Genomic DNA, 16,072 nt, shown 5'->3' with positions numbered 1-16,072 from the left:
AGATACTTGTTTCAGGATTACCAGACTTAAATTTCACTGCCCATTTATTTTACTGTAGCTTTTGGTTTTCTCAGTATTCCTTCAGGCAGTGACATTTAAACTGAAACTTCACACTTTCAATAGGATGCTCAAAATTTGTACACACCTATTTGTAAACAAAACCTATATATGTAAATCATGTTTCCTCATGCAATTATGCATATTAAAACTTAGATCTGTCCAAGGTACACATGTAAATTTGACTTCCCCTTATAAGCCATATTACTTGTACCAACAAATTTTTATTGCACAAAAGCTGTAAAAGAGATTTTGAGATGGATTATATCCATGTAATAGGCTTAGAAGCATTTTTTTTTTCAAATGTGTGCCTAATTAATGTAACAGGCTTCAATAATTCTTCCTGTTTGGTCCAGGAAGATAAAGCATGTGTTAATGGGTGGACCATAAAAGGTAAATCATGGTTCTTCCATTCTGCTCTGTAGTGCCTCATAAAATTTCTGTCATCTGAAGTTACTCAAAATGTGTTATATTCCTAAAGGTGAACTCTATAAATTAAGCTTTTACAATTCAATTTTCATAAAAAACATTCAAAAGAGGGATGTCAGTGCACATCAGTCAGTGGAATTATTGTGCTTTATCATGTTCCTTCAAACAAACCACCTAATTCTGAGGTATTCTGAGGACATAAACCTTATCTTAGGTCCCCAACTGTTCTTTCCCCACAACTCTATCCCAATATTTCAACAGATTTTAAGGTAAAATTTGCCATTTTCTTATTCTTGTGCTATGCCTTTTGCACTGAGCACTAACTGCTCAGCGTTCTGCAAATCTAATCTGGAGCCATTGGTGCCATTAAACAGGAGTATACAATGACCAGGCAGGTCTCTAAACAGAAAGGGAATCCTCTCTAAACAGAAAGGAATTTTCTGAACAGAAGGCTGAAACGTGATATCAAGCAAAGACATATTTTTCCCTAAAATCTTTCTAACCATTAGAGGGGAGTAAGGTTTGCCTGGTTCATTCAGAAAATTTCATCAGCCATCCCCGTTGCAGATACTAAACACCTTCCATGTTAACCTTGGTCTTGAGCCCCTGACTTACAGCCTAGTGAGTGAACTTACTCCTCCCAGCTGTGACTACACAGGCACATGCCTCAGCTGAGATGTGGTAGCTGACAAAATGTGGGGTTTAGCAAACAGTTCTCCATGCAGTTCTCCATGCAGAGGGGGGAAGCCTCTGGTATCAGATGACAGACTGGTTCAGCTGGCAGGTGCATGTGCTAAGGTAACACTCCTTACCTGCCTTTTGCTTTGCACAGAAGGGTTTTTTAGGGCAGCATGATCCATCCCTGATCACTGGGCCTCCCATGTATTCCATATTTGAGCTGGGGAGGAAGGCAAAGGCGAAAGCACACATTTAAGTGCTTACCAGTTTGAATGAAGGCAAATTTTGATGCAACCACAGTCTTTCACTGTGGCTTAATAGATGGAAATCAAACTCTTTACATCATTCATTTTTCCTCTACACGAATATTGAAAACATTTTTCTTTTCAGAAGTCTTTCAATCTGAATTTGCAGGTCTTAAGTGAAAATAGGGGGACATCTGCATACAAAATCATAAAAACTTAGTATTTTTAGTGTCATTCTCATTGTTAAGTATTAGCTGATATTTGGCTATTGGGAGTCTCTCTCCTCCTTGTTTGCATTAGTCCTACACACCTGAGTAACTGACACATTCCACAATGCCAGGAAAATACAGCAACTCGATATTCATCGTAGCCTCAGATTCCTGTTTATCATTACTCTACACTAGATCCTTAACAAATGAAAAGGGAAACATCCTGTCTCGAAGAGTTTTGCAACATAAAAACATCAGGAAGAGTCCAAGAGCAGACGGCAGAGGATGCGGAGTACAAAGAAGGAAATTAGAATTGCGAGTAACCTCTCCTGCCATTAGATGTGACAGATGGTAACATTCAAGGTCAGGGTTCTGAGTAAGCTGATACAGTTGAAGATGTTCATTGCAGGGGGCTGGACTAGATGACCCTGTAGGTCCCTTCTGACCCAACCTATTCTGTGATTCTGTGCTCTTGTGAACCGATTTGCAGGGACAGAGATTGGGGCACTACAGCAACACTGGGAAAGAGCAGCAGGGTAGAAAGGTAAGAGATGAAGCATGCAGCCCTGCACTGAGCTCAGTCGAGTAAAGCACATTCCTAGTGATCACACAGCACGACTTGTGAAAGGCTTTCTGAAGTTCCATGAATTTTTCAGCTGTTTTTTTTTCTAGCGGTATGACGCACTTTGAAATCAACTGGAAGCTAAAACACCTGTCATCAATTGGAGCATTTTTTTCCCATTGCAAGTATATGAAACAGAAGATTTCTTTGTTTTGGGGGGCTCTGTCGAGAAAACAAATCAGAGTCAAGGGATGAAGTTCAGTCCAAAGATTCCCATCCCTTTGCTCACCAGCTGTGTAGTCAAAGATAGCAAAGGCTTCCTTGCCATTGAATAATGCAAACTTGGGGACTTCCTTGACGTCATTGTGAAGAGTGGGTGGTCTATGTGAGAGAGCTGGCAGCTTGTCAGTTATCAAATACGTTAGAAGATCTTACATGGTGAAGGATAAAAGATAGTTCACACAGAAACTGCACAAGTCTTTTAGCAAATGTATGTTCCTTAACTTTAAAAAAAATATTTTACACACATTTACTGCTTTTCTCATAAATGAACTCTGACATACCAAGCTTACAATCCATAAAGATGTGCAGAAAACTTTTTAAACACCAAATAGGAATCCAGAGAATAATAGCCAGAATTTCATTTAGATAGTTATAAAAAGGTCAGTTTCTGAGTTTCTTAGACCTATCTAAGCTGCTAAAATGATCCTGATGGAAATGCTGGAAGAAATGCAGCTGTCTTCCTGTTCCAATTCCAGGCATAAATTCTGTGAGGAAGAATGATATTTTATAAATCATTTCCTGCCCCTTTTCAGAAACAATGCAAGCACTTGGAAGTTCAATATCTCCCAAAACCTGAAATGACCTCTAAGAATGAATTGAGAAAAAAAATTTTTGTCTAAGCTAGTGAGCACCAGGATGAGATTGAATGCAAGAACAACAAATACTAACTGAAATCTCTTTTCAGGGTTATCATGGCTTTATCTGTCATCTGATTCAGCATTTCTGGAAGTCAGGAAAAAGGTTTTTCATAATGTAGGACTTAAAAGAGATTATTCCATCTGGTTCACCTGCTGACAGGGTGTCCTTTCTTTACTTTGGTGCTGCACAGTTCTAAATCAATCCTCATTCACACTAACAGTTTCAGGAAATATATTTATCCTTTCCCTTCCTTCAATTGATTTCAGATTTCATCTGATAAAAATAGGGAGATTAGGGAAAAAGAGACACAGAGCAAAAGAAGAAATGGTAGGAAGGAAAAAGGCAATATGTTCCCTGTGTGTGGTCCAGTCCTTTCCTTCACAAAAGGCACCCACTTATTAATGAAAAATTGCTTGCAGGGATCCACCATCTTTAGTGTTAACTTGACCGAGGAATGACACTAAATGTACAGCCTTTCCCCCTGGAGGAAGATCAAGTCTGTAAGCCAGGTTATTCTTGCAGGTGAAAGCTGGCAGGTCTGTCCTCCTCAGCTTGATGAAGTGTTCAGAAACACCATGAAGTAGCAGCTGTTCTCTGAAGAACTTTGTGAAATGGTTCAGAAGTTTTGTTGATGTTACTAAATAATTCAGTATTAAAGAAGAATCAATTTCTTCTTCAATGTAGAAAATGAGGATGGCTATTTACAGAGTTCATAAACACATATGTATAGGTATCTCCTGAAAGTAACAAATGAGGCAGAATGGCTATAGATAAGGTTGCCATGTAGGGATTATGAATATCTCCAGTGCATACCAAGGATGGTTTCCAAAACCAGCGTAAGTTGCTTTCAGCAGCTGGTGTCAGCACTAATAATGCAGCTCTCTAATGCAGCTCTCCCTGGTGTAATCTTTGAAGTTTGTCCCTGACAGCTTGTAAGTAGTGATGTCTTAGTCATCCATTTTCACTGCTCACCTCAGACTGATCTGAATGTGAATGTCATGGCAATTACAGGACTCTCTCACTGCTCTTGTAGTGTATGTCAGAGTAGAAATCAGCCTTCAGTTCTGTGATTTGTGACTGCACATAATCTGTCCTTCAGTCTCCTAGACACTCAAATTTGTGATTCAATAGTCCTCTTCACCTTCCCTGATCTTCAAATGATTTTCATTTTTAAAGGTCAGGTCTTGAGCAGATGACCTTGAGATGATTACTTTCCCATACACTGAGTTTTCTGAAATTATAGAATCTCTGGCTAAAATTATGCAGTCAAAACCATCAGGCACAAGGGGATTTCAGAAGGAAGAAGATGTGAAGATGGATGAAGAAACAGAAAGTAGCCAAATAATATTCTTTACATAATAATGAATAACTCAGCTATCGGCATCTTTACAGGAATGTGACATAATACAGTCCAAGCGTCAGTTAAAATAGTTTGTAGAGTAGAGAAATATGTTTATTACATGGCTTAGAAACGTACAGTTCAAAGATGTAGAATTATATGTAAATCCCTTAGCATTTTTTTTATTCAGCCCAACGTTACTGTCTCCTGTTTTAGAACCAAAAATCCTATTCTTCATCTCCCAGTAATAATGAGTGTGACTGAAAAAGACATAGTTGACCATGCCTTAGAATTTTTCCTGTCCAGTTTGCTGTTTTTTTTAACCTCAGTGGAAGACAAAACAGAGGAAAAGGTTTTTATGCTCTACCAGAACACAGCCAACAACTTTCCAAAAGCCACTGTCACACATATATCTCTCCTGATATCACTGCTATATTTTTTATAACAATAAAATATAAATAGCAATGAAATAATATTTTCTGTTTTTTGGTGCTGTTCAGTTGTTGAGACCAAATGCCTTGCAGTTAGACAGCACTTGCAATACCAGTAGCTTAAAATAATGAAAACCATGGATTTGATATTGGCAATGCAAAGAGCTCATGTGTTGGGTGCAAATAGTCATTTATTCCCAATTTGAAACAGCTGAAGTAGCAGAACAACTATTTTCACCAGAAGTCGTCAGATGTTAGAGTGACTTGCTCTGGATAGAAGAGCTGATCATCCTAAAAACCCTAATAACCAACTGAAGACAGAATTTACAGTGGATTCTGCAGGAAAAAAACCACAACAAACAAACAAGCCTCAATGCCTCAAGCAGTGTTTAGAAAGTCAAAGCTTCATTTAGTGTGGGAGCTACAAAATTATGGATGCATGTAGTAGAACAGATGAGGAAAAAAATTATGGTATAAAGAATGAGCAACAAAAAGAAGATGGGGTAAGGAATCCACAGCTGGAGGATTAGAGAGATAAGGATCTTACCCAACCAGCTAAACCTTAGAGTCCTGCCTCTGTTTTAACCACTCAATACTCTTGAAAGAACAACATTTATATTGTTCTATTCCCTTGTCTCCATTAATGTTCTTGGAGACAAAATTGTCTTTGACATACCACCAAGAAACTCAGAAAGTGGTGGGTTTTTTCCACATGGAAGTTGCTAGGTCTGCAGTATTGTATCTTCTGAGCTCCAAGACTGAAGGAGAGAAGTTGAAAAGTTTGTCCTGGATCACAGAGAAGACCAGTAGAACTGTGGCATCTTGATCACTAATGTGTTGCACTAGAGCCCTTAGGACAGCGTGCTTGGCTGCTACTCATATAAACAGACAAAGTTAGTCTGAAAAAATTAGAATAAAAACCGGCAAATTTTACATATATAAAAAAACCAGATAAAACTTTCATATTCGTATTGCAAATGCTTTCTGAAAATCTTAGAGAACTTAATCCTGTCATAAGAACCTGCTTTGCACATGAAACAAAACACCATTTTGAATGGCAGTATTTCTTTAAGTTTCAAGACTTTCTAGTAACCCCCTCACTGCTTTCTGCCTGTCCTTTATCGTCTCCTTCACATCCAGGAGTAAGTGACCATGTGTTGAGCTAAATCTTATAAAGATAATGACTGCAGCAGACAGATTTTCTTCAGCAAATCTGTAAAGGTAAATTATACTTTTCAGTTGGGCAAATACCACAACAGTAAAAGACATCATCAGAAATCAGAAACAAAGCAAACACAAACAGCAACTCCACAAACCTGCTCGAAAAATTCCCTCAAGGGCACACCACCAAGTGTAACAACAAACTAAACAAGCAAATTTGGGAATTTAGAGCTGTCTGGAATGGGGCTCACTAAAGTAAATAAAGCATTGTCTTTTCTCTCATTTAGGACAACACTCTTTGCAAATAAAAGCACTGGAATCTACCATCCAATTTTGTAGGTGAAAAATCTTACAGGGCTCTGAAGATTAGCTAAATGTTTGGGACAGAAAGTGAGACACAAAGTAGAAAGATAAAATTGCTTTATGGCAAATAGGCTGAGGCAGGAGGGGAGGAGTGTGTGCCCATGGATTCAATGTTAACTGTGATGAGGAAATGCAGAGCCGGTGCTTTTTCAGTAGTGGTTTTACCTGACCAGCTGTAGAGTGTGGAGTCACACAGACTTGCCCATAGAGCCCAGGGTAGGTAAAATAGTGAAGGACCCATTTAAAGTCATTCCTCTAGAAAAGTCACAGGTATCCTGTGAGCTCCCTTTTTTAAAACGGTTTTGTACTGTTCAGAACTTTAGCAGAATTCTCAGTGTGTTAACGTACATTAAGCACATCAATTATATTAAATAAAATTACATATACTTGTGTTAATTCTTATGGATAGCACAGGCTTCAGTAATTCTATAAAAGTTATATTATGTATCAAAAATGATACTATTTTAAGGTACACTCGAGACACATGGAGTCCAGAAGGAAAATGAAAATTCACAGCAAATCTGAATCCAATTTTAATTTTTTCACTCTGCTAAGTCTCAAGCTTCTGATTACTCACAAGTCTAACATGTGAGCCAGGTCAGACTCAGTTTTATACTTGGAAATTCCTAGCCCTTTTTTAAAATAGAAGAATATTTATCACACAAAATTAAATATTTCAAGGTTTTAAGTGTATAAACATTGGTTCAGGTTTTTGGTAAGAGCTTAAGTTTCTGAATAATATCTGATTTCTTGGTAATATATGGTCCATGGTTACTTTACCTATTTTTGTCAAGGAAAAAATTCAGGGAAAGAAAGAAAACACCAAAATCAGGTGCCTTTTTTTTTTTTTTGAGCTTAAGTTACCAGTTACTTTACCTATTGTTATTTTCATGTGCCTTTCTTAGAAAAGAAGAGTGCCAAATCATGGGATGAATGTCAGTGACTTCAGCAAAGTTAACCCTGGTAAGGCTGATCCCATAAATCACACACTTACTGAAAAAAGGGAATGAATTTACAGAAACAGTGGTTTCCAGCCCTTGTAAGTCATGCAGGCAGAGTCTGAATGTCACTATCCTTTCCCTGAAAAATGACTAGACCTACTGAACAAGAACAGATCTACTGTATAACATGCCTGCAGACAACCCAACATAGCTCGCCATGTGTGCGCTACAGAATGGATGCAAACAGGCAAACCTCCCTAGGGGGCTGCAAGAAATAAGGCTATTACATATCAGGCATGGGGTGTGTATCAGGAGATTTTGTCCAATGGGATGAATTCAGTATATGGGATATTGCCTCAGCATCCATTCAGATTATGCACTGCATTAGGGAATCATTACTTTTGGGGACAGGATTTATGATTTACAAAGGATTTATGAAGTTCCTGAAACAAAAATATTTGGTGTACTTGTAAAATGTTTGCCATGCTTCCACTATTCTCCAGGCATTCACTTATGATGGCAAGTAGCTTGGGTAGACCTTGGGCAAGATGGCTCTTCTATGCTTTCAGACATCTGATAAGGCAAGACCACTATGAGTTTAGTGACAGTAAATCAGCTCTAACGAAATTTTTACCTGTATGGATATCTTTGAACATGATTTCAATTTCCCAGCCTTACGTCATTTAGGTTATTCTGTAGACTTAAATAAGGTACCACGGTGTCATAAACTTCTATTTGGATGTATGTGAAGTCCTGGTCTCAACCAATTACCGGTAAGGCAAAACCAGCCTTTACTTGTGAGACAAGAAAAACTCTAGCCACTTCTCTGTGAGTCCTTCCTCGACAAAGGCTGGACTGAAAACTCATTTGCATTGAAACAACTATGAGTTTTGCTGCTTGTGTTATGGTTCTGGCTTCTACCTTGGTTCTTTTTTTGTAATCTTTAGCAGCTGATCTTATAACAAAGCTCAAAGTGTGGAATGTAGCTGAAAAGGTATGTTTAAATAGACAAAGTATGCTAAATGCTTATCATTTTTATAATGTATGCTCATTCTTGAGTAGATATCATAAGGAAGCACAGACAATACTTACACTTTTCAAAATATACTTGTAAGAGTGCTTAGATAACCAGCCTGAGCTTAAGATTGGGTAGCACTCCCTCACAAATACAACACCAACTGGCTGACCTTTCATGGCATTTTTGTATCATGCAACAATATTTTCAGAGGAAGTATGATTGCCATTTTTGAAAGAGGTTAGATTTCCTATTTAGATACTTAAATTAATAATATGATGTGCAGCCACAGAAAAAAATACTCATAGATGTTATAGTAGAAGCCTAAAACACTTGGATATTGAATACAAAGTTCTTTTGCAGATGAAGCCCTAAAATTCTGGTTTAACTCGTTTTAAAGGATTAGCTCTACTCAACATCTCTGATACCCGATGAATGCTACGCAGAAAGCTTAACAGAGATACAGGTAAAAGATATGAAGTCCTGAAACAATTAGTTGTTGTTTATGTCCTGCTCTGGGCAGAATGGCAGAGCCATCACTCAGGTTTCCCAAGCCAACTGATAACACAAGCTTCCCATGACAGTTCTGAGACTGGAGATACGTCAGTGTGGAATCGCTGAGGTCACTTCTCTCCTTTGTTATTCTTCTTTTTGGCTCTCTCCTAGATTCAAAATTGTTTTAAAGCTAACAGGATTTACAATCATGTAAATAAAGGATATTATATTAGCTTGCATATCAGATACTCTTGTTTATTCTGTCCAAGGAAGAGCTAGCAATAGCATTTTCATGACATCAGAGGCGAAGCAAAGGAAGCCATTCCAACTAATTAATCTCAGTATTGTTTATAAAGAAATATAGGCAACTGATCTGTGTAATTGTTCTAAGGAGTCACAGTTTGCACAGTATATTTAAACAACGTATGACTATTAGAGGGCAACTTTGAGGACGGATTTTTAATTCATCAGTGCAAAGTACTTTTTAGAGTTTATCAGAACTGTGAGGTCCACAAGGGTGGACATACAGAAAATTTTCTGGCTTGTCTGCATTTAAAGTCCAGGTGAGTTTGTGGAAGCAATGACAAGCCTAGTCTAACATCCACTAATTTAGGAACTGCATAGTAAAGTGTTAATGGCAGACATTAAGATTAAAATGGTTAAGATAACAGATTTCTACTAATATTCTTAAACTTTGTGCAAGAGAGAGTAGAACTTAAATAATAATTCTCAAATATGGTTTGGATTTTCTTCTACCTGATTCTCACCTGAATATTTACAAATTCTAAAGAGGGATTTGTTGAAACTGCAATACACTGTAAGTATACAAACACTGAAAGTGTGACTCCATGGCTAAAAGGTGAGTTAAATGTGGGAATGAAATGATGTAACATTGCTTCATAAACACCAAGAGTCAGTTCCACATTCACTTTTTTTGTGTGAGATTGAATTTTATGATGATTTGGAAGCAGATGATTTAAGTTAAAATGAATTTAACCAACCTTCTAAGAAATTGAATGTATATGCTTCATTTTGTTTATTTAACAAATGTTTTTAGTAATCCTTCATACTTTACGTCAAACCTCATTGAGAACTTTAGGAGAAACTGAACTATAAATAGAGCAAATTAGTAACAGCTTGTACCATTACCATTGCAACATTTTCTTACACCTGTATTTCATCAAATAGTTACTGCATCTTTTCTCTAGATTGCGTTCTGTCAATTTTTATGAATCAGTGATTTTTACATGTGGACCGTGTAGTTAGTACATAGGTCAATTCATGTTTAACTGTAGTGTTCAAGATGCTACTGAGCACAGGACCAAAGTCAATATAGCCTAGAGAGCTTTGTTCTCTATTGCCTCTCATGCTGTCTTGCAGACACAGCTGTCTTGCAGACACAAAGCAATGATGCTTTTCTATCTGATAATTGAAAAACTCCATGTGTCTTTCACCTCTGTACCCTATGAACTTCTCCCTCCATACCCCATTGCAACTCCCTAAGCCTGAGCTACCTCCAAGTGATCCATTTTCTTCTCAGTGATTGCAGACCAGAAGCTGAACTCAACCCTTCTTCAGGTCTCCAGTAGCGCCCTTCGGCCTCGGTGGGAACACTACTACCATTTGCAGCTTCCCCCAGCTCCATTCTGTGGTCTTCTAATCACTTTCCACCTCCCTCTACCTGACTTCCCTGCTCCCTTGGTGTCCTCAGCCTTCCAAATTCCTGCACCAATATACTTTCACTGCCCTGTTAGAAGACACGCAGTATACCTGAGACAGGTGATTTCTTTCACCAGAAAAGAACATACTTTTTTTTCATTCTAAAGACATCTTTGAAATTTTTTCCGCAATGTTTGAAATACACCAAAAACAATTCAGGAAAACCCTACTTTGCTAGTCGGCAGCTGCCAGCATTAGAAATGGCGCTGCTCCTGGCTGCTGACCTCAGCCAGGCCCCAACAAACACAAGCACACGTCAAAGATCACTGCTGATATGTTAAATATAATCCAGTTTTAGTGCTCTTCATTTTCCTGCTAGTAGTCGAACTTATGGTGGACGGTACTTCCAAAGTGTCTGCAGACTTCCAAGGCTAAAATCTAGCCTCGGACAGCCACCCACACAGCAGCAGGAGGGGTGACCTCCCTCCACACTACACACGAAGAGACAGGCCCAGACCAGGCGTCCCACTCCCACCCACAACCAATTTCAGCCCTCACCCTGTGGCTGCCTCCTCCCTTGTTCTCCTGTTGTTTTTCTCTGTTGTTGTTCTCTCTGCTTGTTTTCACCCACTGTGAAAACACAGTTGTTTTGTTGGCTTCCAAACCACTGGCAGTCAGGGGAGGCAGCAGACATTTTGTGTGTAAGACGATTGGAAGTGTTGGAAGTTTCCCCTCAGGTCTCCATGAAAATGTTATAAAATCACTAGATCCACAGAGGAACAGTAAATTCTGCCAACACTGGCTGTGTTGTGACTTTTCAGAGAATTTCTTTCAGATGACAGCTGAGCTAGGTAAGGAACCTGCTCTCAGCGACCTGTGGCCAGCAGAGAGCCATCAGACCTGTCACCCAGCCAGTCTGTCCTTGCAAAACCTGCTGAGGATAAGAAGCAGGAATGGCAGTGGAATTCCTGTGTTTATGTAGGAGCTATTTATTCGAAATAAAGTTTTGCTGTCATACCTTCCTGTTTTCAGAAGTTATCCAGCCATGAGCTTCCTAATCAAAAGGGATGTGGCAGCATGCCACGGAACAGCCTCCCTTCCAGCATGTAGCCCAAGTATTTCCAAACCCCAGATTGTGCCTAGAAACACATGCCTTGGGTGAAAATTTGAGTTCTATGCTATATGCATCGGAACACACATTTATTTAAAATAAATGTCCATGACCCACAGGTCCCTTTGGATAAAACCCCAACATGAAACCAGCCAAAAAAATCCCCACATGTCCAAGGTTTCACTTGTTTTCAGCAGATAGGTGTCTGTCCATGAGGGAAATAGCTCACAAAATTGAATGGTAGAGTCTTCATGTATTAAAATTAGTGTCTGAATTTGCTTTACAGCACCCTATAAAATCAAAGGTCTCATACTATAAATCTCTGGTATGCAGTAAAAATGAGGTAAGAGGTCCTCTGGGTACTTTAGTTGGTGGCATGGGTGATCCTAGTCCTTTCATGCTTCACCTGAGGGCAACATGAAGCAAAATTCCAAGTATATTGGAAATCTGAATGGTATTACTTCCAAAAGGAATTTTTGTTCCTATAGATTTTAGTTTGGGATTATTAACAAATAATGATTAATACAGGGTGTAGAGACTCCTGTCAGCAATCAGAAGACACGTCTTATTAATTTAAAGGATTCCTGACTCAGGGCTGACTGAAGGCTTCTTAGCATCAAAGGCTGCGTTGTGTTTTGCTGCACTGGAGGTGAGGAGCATGCTCCTGACTTGGATCGAGCTGCTCACATCGTGGAAGAGGAACGGTGAGAGGGAAGAAGGCAGAAGGTTGGAGAATCCAGCCAGGAAGTGGAAAGGGCACAGGGTGGTTGTCATTGCTTAGCAGTGCAGTGGTTACTCCAGCCACAGCTGCTGTTCCATGAGCTCTTGTGCTCACCTCTGGCAGCAGGGATGCCTAGCAGCTCCTATAGCACAGAAAGGTAAACCACGAGGCCATGGCCACACCAGCAATCCACTACCCTGATTAACTCTGGACTGCGTTAGGGCTGTCCCTGGCCAAAATTCATCAAACAACCCTGGAAAATCAAGTGCTGTTCATCAGTGAGGGTATTTTGCACGAAAATTTTATAATAAAAAGTAATTAACTGTATTTGCTAAGAGTATATCAGCTCACTGAACTCAGTGGTCGTTTTCTTTCAATGCTCATATGAGTCAGATGATCACAATATGACTATACTCTGTTGTAGAGGTGCCAGGCTGAAGCTCACAGCAATCCTTTCTGACTTTAACATCTGTGAACCAGCTCAATACTTGCTGTAATTAAATGTCATACATGTGTGGATTTGACTTGATCTCATAATGTTTCTAGATACTTTAGATATGTGTATGTGAGCTTCATACCCTGTTGAGTTGAGTAATAGGCTGAGACTGGCTGAGGTTGGCAAGCACTTAAATGTCTTCTGCCTTGCATTCAGCGTGAGCCTTGGATTCCCCTGCTGCGTATCCATAAGGTCAGCTCAACATGGTTTCTATTAAGCAAATTTCAGGCTGAAAATTTCCACCTATGTCAACTACCTACAAGTTTCAATTCAAAATCCTTTTGTGAAATGTTTCATTTTGTATAGGTGCAAACTGAAAATGGAAGAAATATTCATATGAAATTTTTTACCAAACCAGTAAGATTTACTTAATCTAAAGCCAAGCACGATCCTTTTCTCAAAAGCTGGCATGATCTTGATACTGAGATCACCTCTGAGAACTAGTGTCACCTGATGCACAAAAATTATTTCCTCACAGCTAAAGATGAACAATGCGCTTTTCTTTCACTACCTTTGCTGGTGCACATCTGGACATTTACATTTACCAGCCTGGGCAGTATAGTTTCAATCAAAGCATAACTGTGGTTTTGGGGGCCTGGTCATACTTTTATTGTGTTGTAACAAATCTCCATAACAGAGGTTGTGAGTTATTGTTGCAAGAGACACCAGTGGTGTAGAATCTGTGTATGTGTAACTCATTTTATCCCTGTAGTTGTTTTTGCCCTGGAACACAAAGCCATGGACCTATTAACCTAAACATGAGTGAAGAGTTTCTTGAAAAATTTTGACTCTTAGAAAGTGGACCTCATCTGGACATACTTAAAACCAAGACTACTTTCATTTGCTGTTTGTCACGTCTCCATAACTTACATTGAACATCAACAACAAAACCATTTTCAAAAATTAATAGCATGTTTGTATAGAGAGAAATAGAACATTAAATTACTAACTAAACCTTACCTCCTACTCTAACTGTATCAAGGTATACATATATTCTGTGTTTTTTATAGTAGTCTTTGAGGTACAAAGACTAATAGATGATGCTTCTTTCCATGTTAATGAGGAGTCTGTATCTCCTCTGGGTACTCAAGTGAAATCGAACAGAAACACTAGCCTAGTCAACCAAAAAATCAATTATTTACACAGGGCTATATGCTAATATCTAGAATTGAATTTTTTGCACCTGATTAGTGAGCTTAATTGGGTGCATTTTTGAAAGACTATGAACCTAAGCTTCAATTTCTGCAGTGCTTATACACAGAAATCAGAAAAATAGCTTCATACTTAATACTAAAAGAAATTTTTGCATAGTTCATGGATCTTTGGCAGAGGGAACTTTATTTCAGTATCTGTGACCATGCCTGAGTTAGCCTGTTCTCCACACTTACTCTTTCTGCAGTCTTTCTTTCTGAATTCACCTGCCAGTTGATGACTTTTTCTGACTATATTGAAAAAGGTTCCAGTTCCTTGTGTTTAGCTGGCTAGTGTTTGCTGACTAATCTTTGCATGTGTGTATCTGTACTTCACAGCAGTCTTTCAGTGCTTTTCTATTCTCTGCTGTCTTCCTGGTTGGCTAACTTTGTGCATCCCAATGATTCTTCTACTTTCCGATGCCTGTGTGGCTGTTTCAGCATCCAGGATTGTGGAGAACAACAATAAAGGGACTAGTGAGATATGGCCTAGATATTACTGATGAGGAGCTCCTTCTTCAAAGCCAGGATTTCTTGTCGACACAAAAAAATGCTTGTGCCTCAAATGTTTAGGACATCTATGTAGAAATCTGCAGAGGGATGTTCTGTTTCAGCGCAGAAGATGGACAGCACAGCAGGACTGTACAGCAATTACATATAAGCAGGCATTTCCCTTCCAGTAAGATTTTGGAGGAGTTTACCTGGTTCATAATTTTCGCATACATTTTCAATCTTTATTGTCTTGTGAGCAGTCTCTTCTAATAACAGTAAATCCAAAAATTCATATCCAACACCATAAGGGCTGCCGCAGACCTGCAGGTGTGATTACCATCCTTCTCCCACCCAATTCACTCTCCCCTTACCTCAAACTCGAGGCCTGTGACTGCTGCATTTTTTAAGTGCTGAATGTGTCCCACTTCACATTGTAAAGCCAGATGCTGTTGTCCACTGGTCCAGACCATTACTTCACACAACCAGTAGCAGCATGTGGTTCATTGTAGGAAGATTCATAATTTGGCCTTGAGAAAATGCCATTTGTCATCTTGTGCAAGCTGACGGAGTCTGAGTAAGGAAATGTTACTTTGTTAGCACCCACAGACAGGGCCTTTTTTTTTTCCTTTCTTTTTTCTACAACCAACATAAACAAAGTGCCAAGACACCCAAGGTGAAATTCGCTATTATCTAATAACTGCTGGCCTGAATGAGAAGGGGTAAGAACAAAGAAGATGGGCCAGAAATCTATCAAAATCACAGAAGAAAGTGAAAACACATGGAAATAAAGGAGGAGATAAAGAAAGTTAAGGATATATCTGATGACTTTGGGCAGCACATGAGAGACCATTTACCCACTCCACAACAGTATTTAGAGGGCAGAGGCAAACAGAGGCAGCAACCAGAGAAAAGACAAATGATTTTGCACAAGTGCTTGTTATTACTGTTTTTTTCTCAGAGACCACAGTAGCCTTGGGCAATACAACAACCCAATGACAAATGTGAGTATTTGGGAATGCTGCCTGCTCAGAGGAGAAATTTTCTCTGCGGCACCTTCCTCTCTGTATCTCCAGCTCCCTTCAGGGCAGACAGAGCTGCTGGGGGTGGGACATTACCTCCTGCTTGAAAGCGAAGTTTTCAGTATGCTGCTGAACTCACTGAGGGAGTGGAGTGGTAGGAAGTCAGACCCTCTCCAGACCTTTTGTCTTTTTCAATGATCATAGAGCTTACACGTCCAACGATCCTACGTTTGACTGATAAGAATATTTCTTTTAATATCTGATTTGATTCTTGTAAGGCAAAGCACCTCAAGCTGAATGCACAATGTATGGCTGATAAAAGCACTGGTCTTAACGCAGATCAGCAAAATACAGTTTATAAAGTGGCCTCTCCTACCAAAGTGACATACTTAACATGTGCTGTTCTGTGAAAAGTCATTCTCTTTTCCATAAAAGCATAATTCCCATGCTTAAAAGATGTGATGAATGAAGTCTCTTTATTTTGATGTTCCATGTAGGAAGACAAATCCTCTCTGAATCTGTTGTCATTGTCAGTTGC

The sequence above is a fragment of the Manacus vitellinus genome, unplaced genomic scaffold, assembly GCF_001715985.3.
Source record: "Manacus vitellinus isolate BGI_N305 unplaced genomic scaffold, ASM171598v3 scaffold_36_pilon, whole genome shotgun sequence".
Lineage (NCBI taxonomy): Eukaryota > Metazoa > Chordata > Aves > Passeriformes > Pipridae > Manacus > Manacus vitellinus.
Note: the sequence above shows the minus strand (reverse complement) of the source record.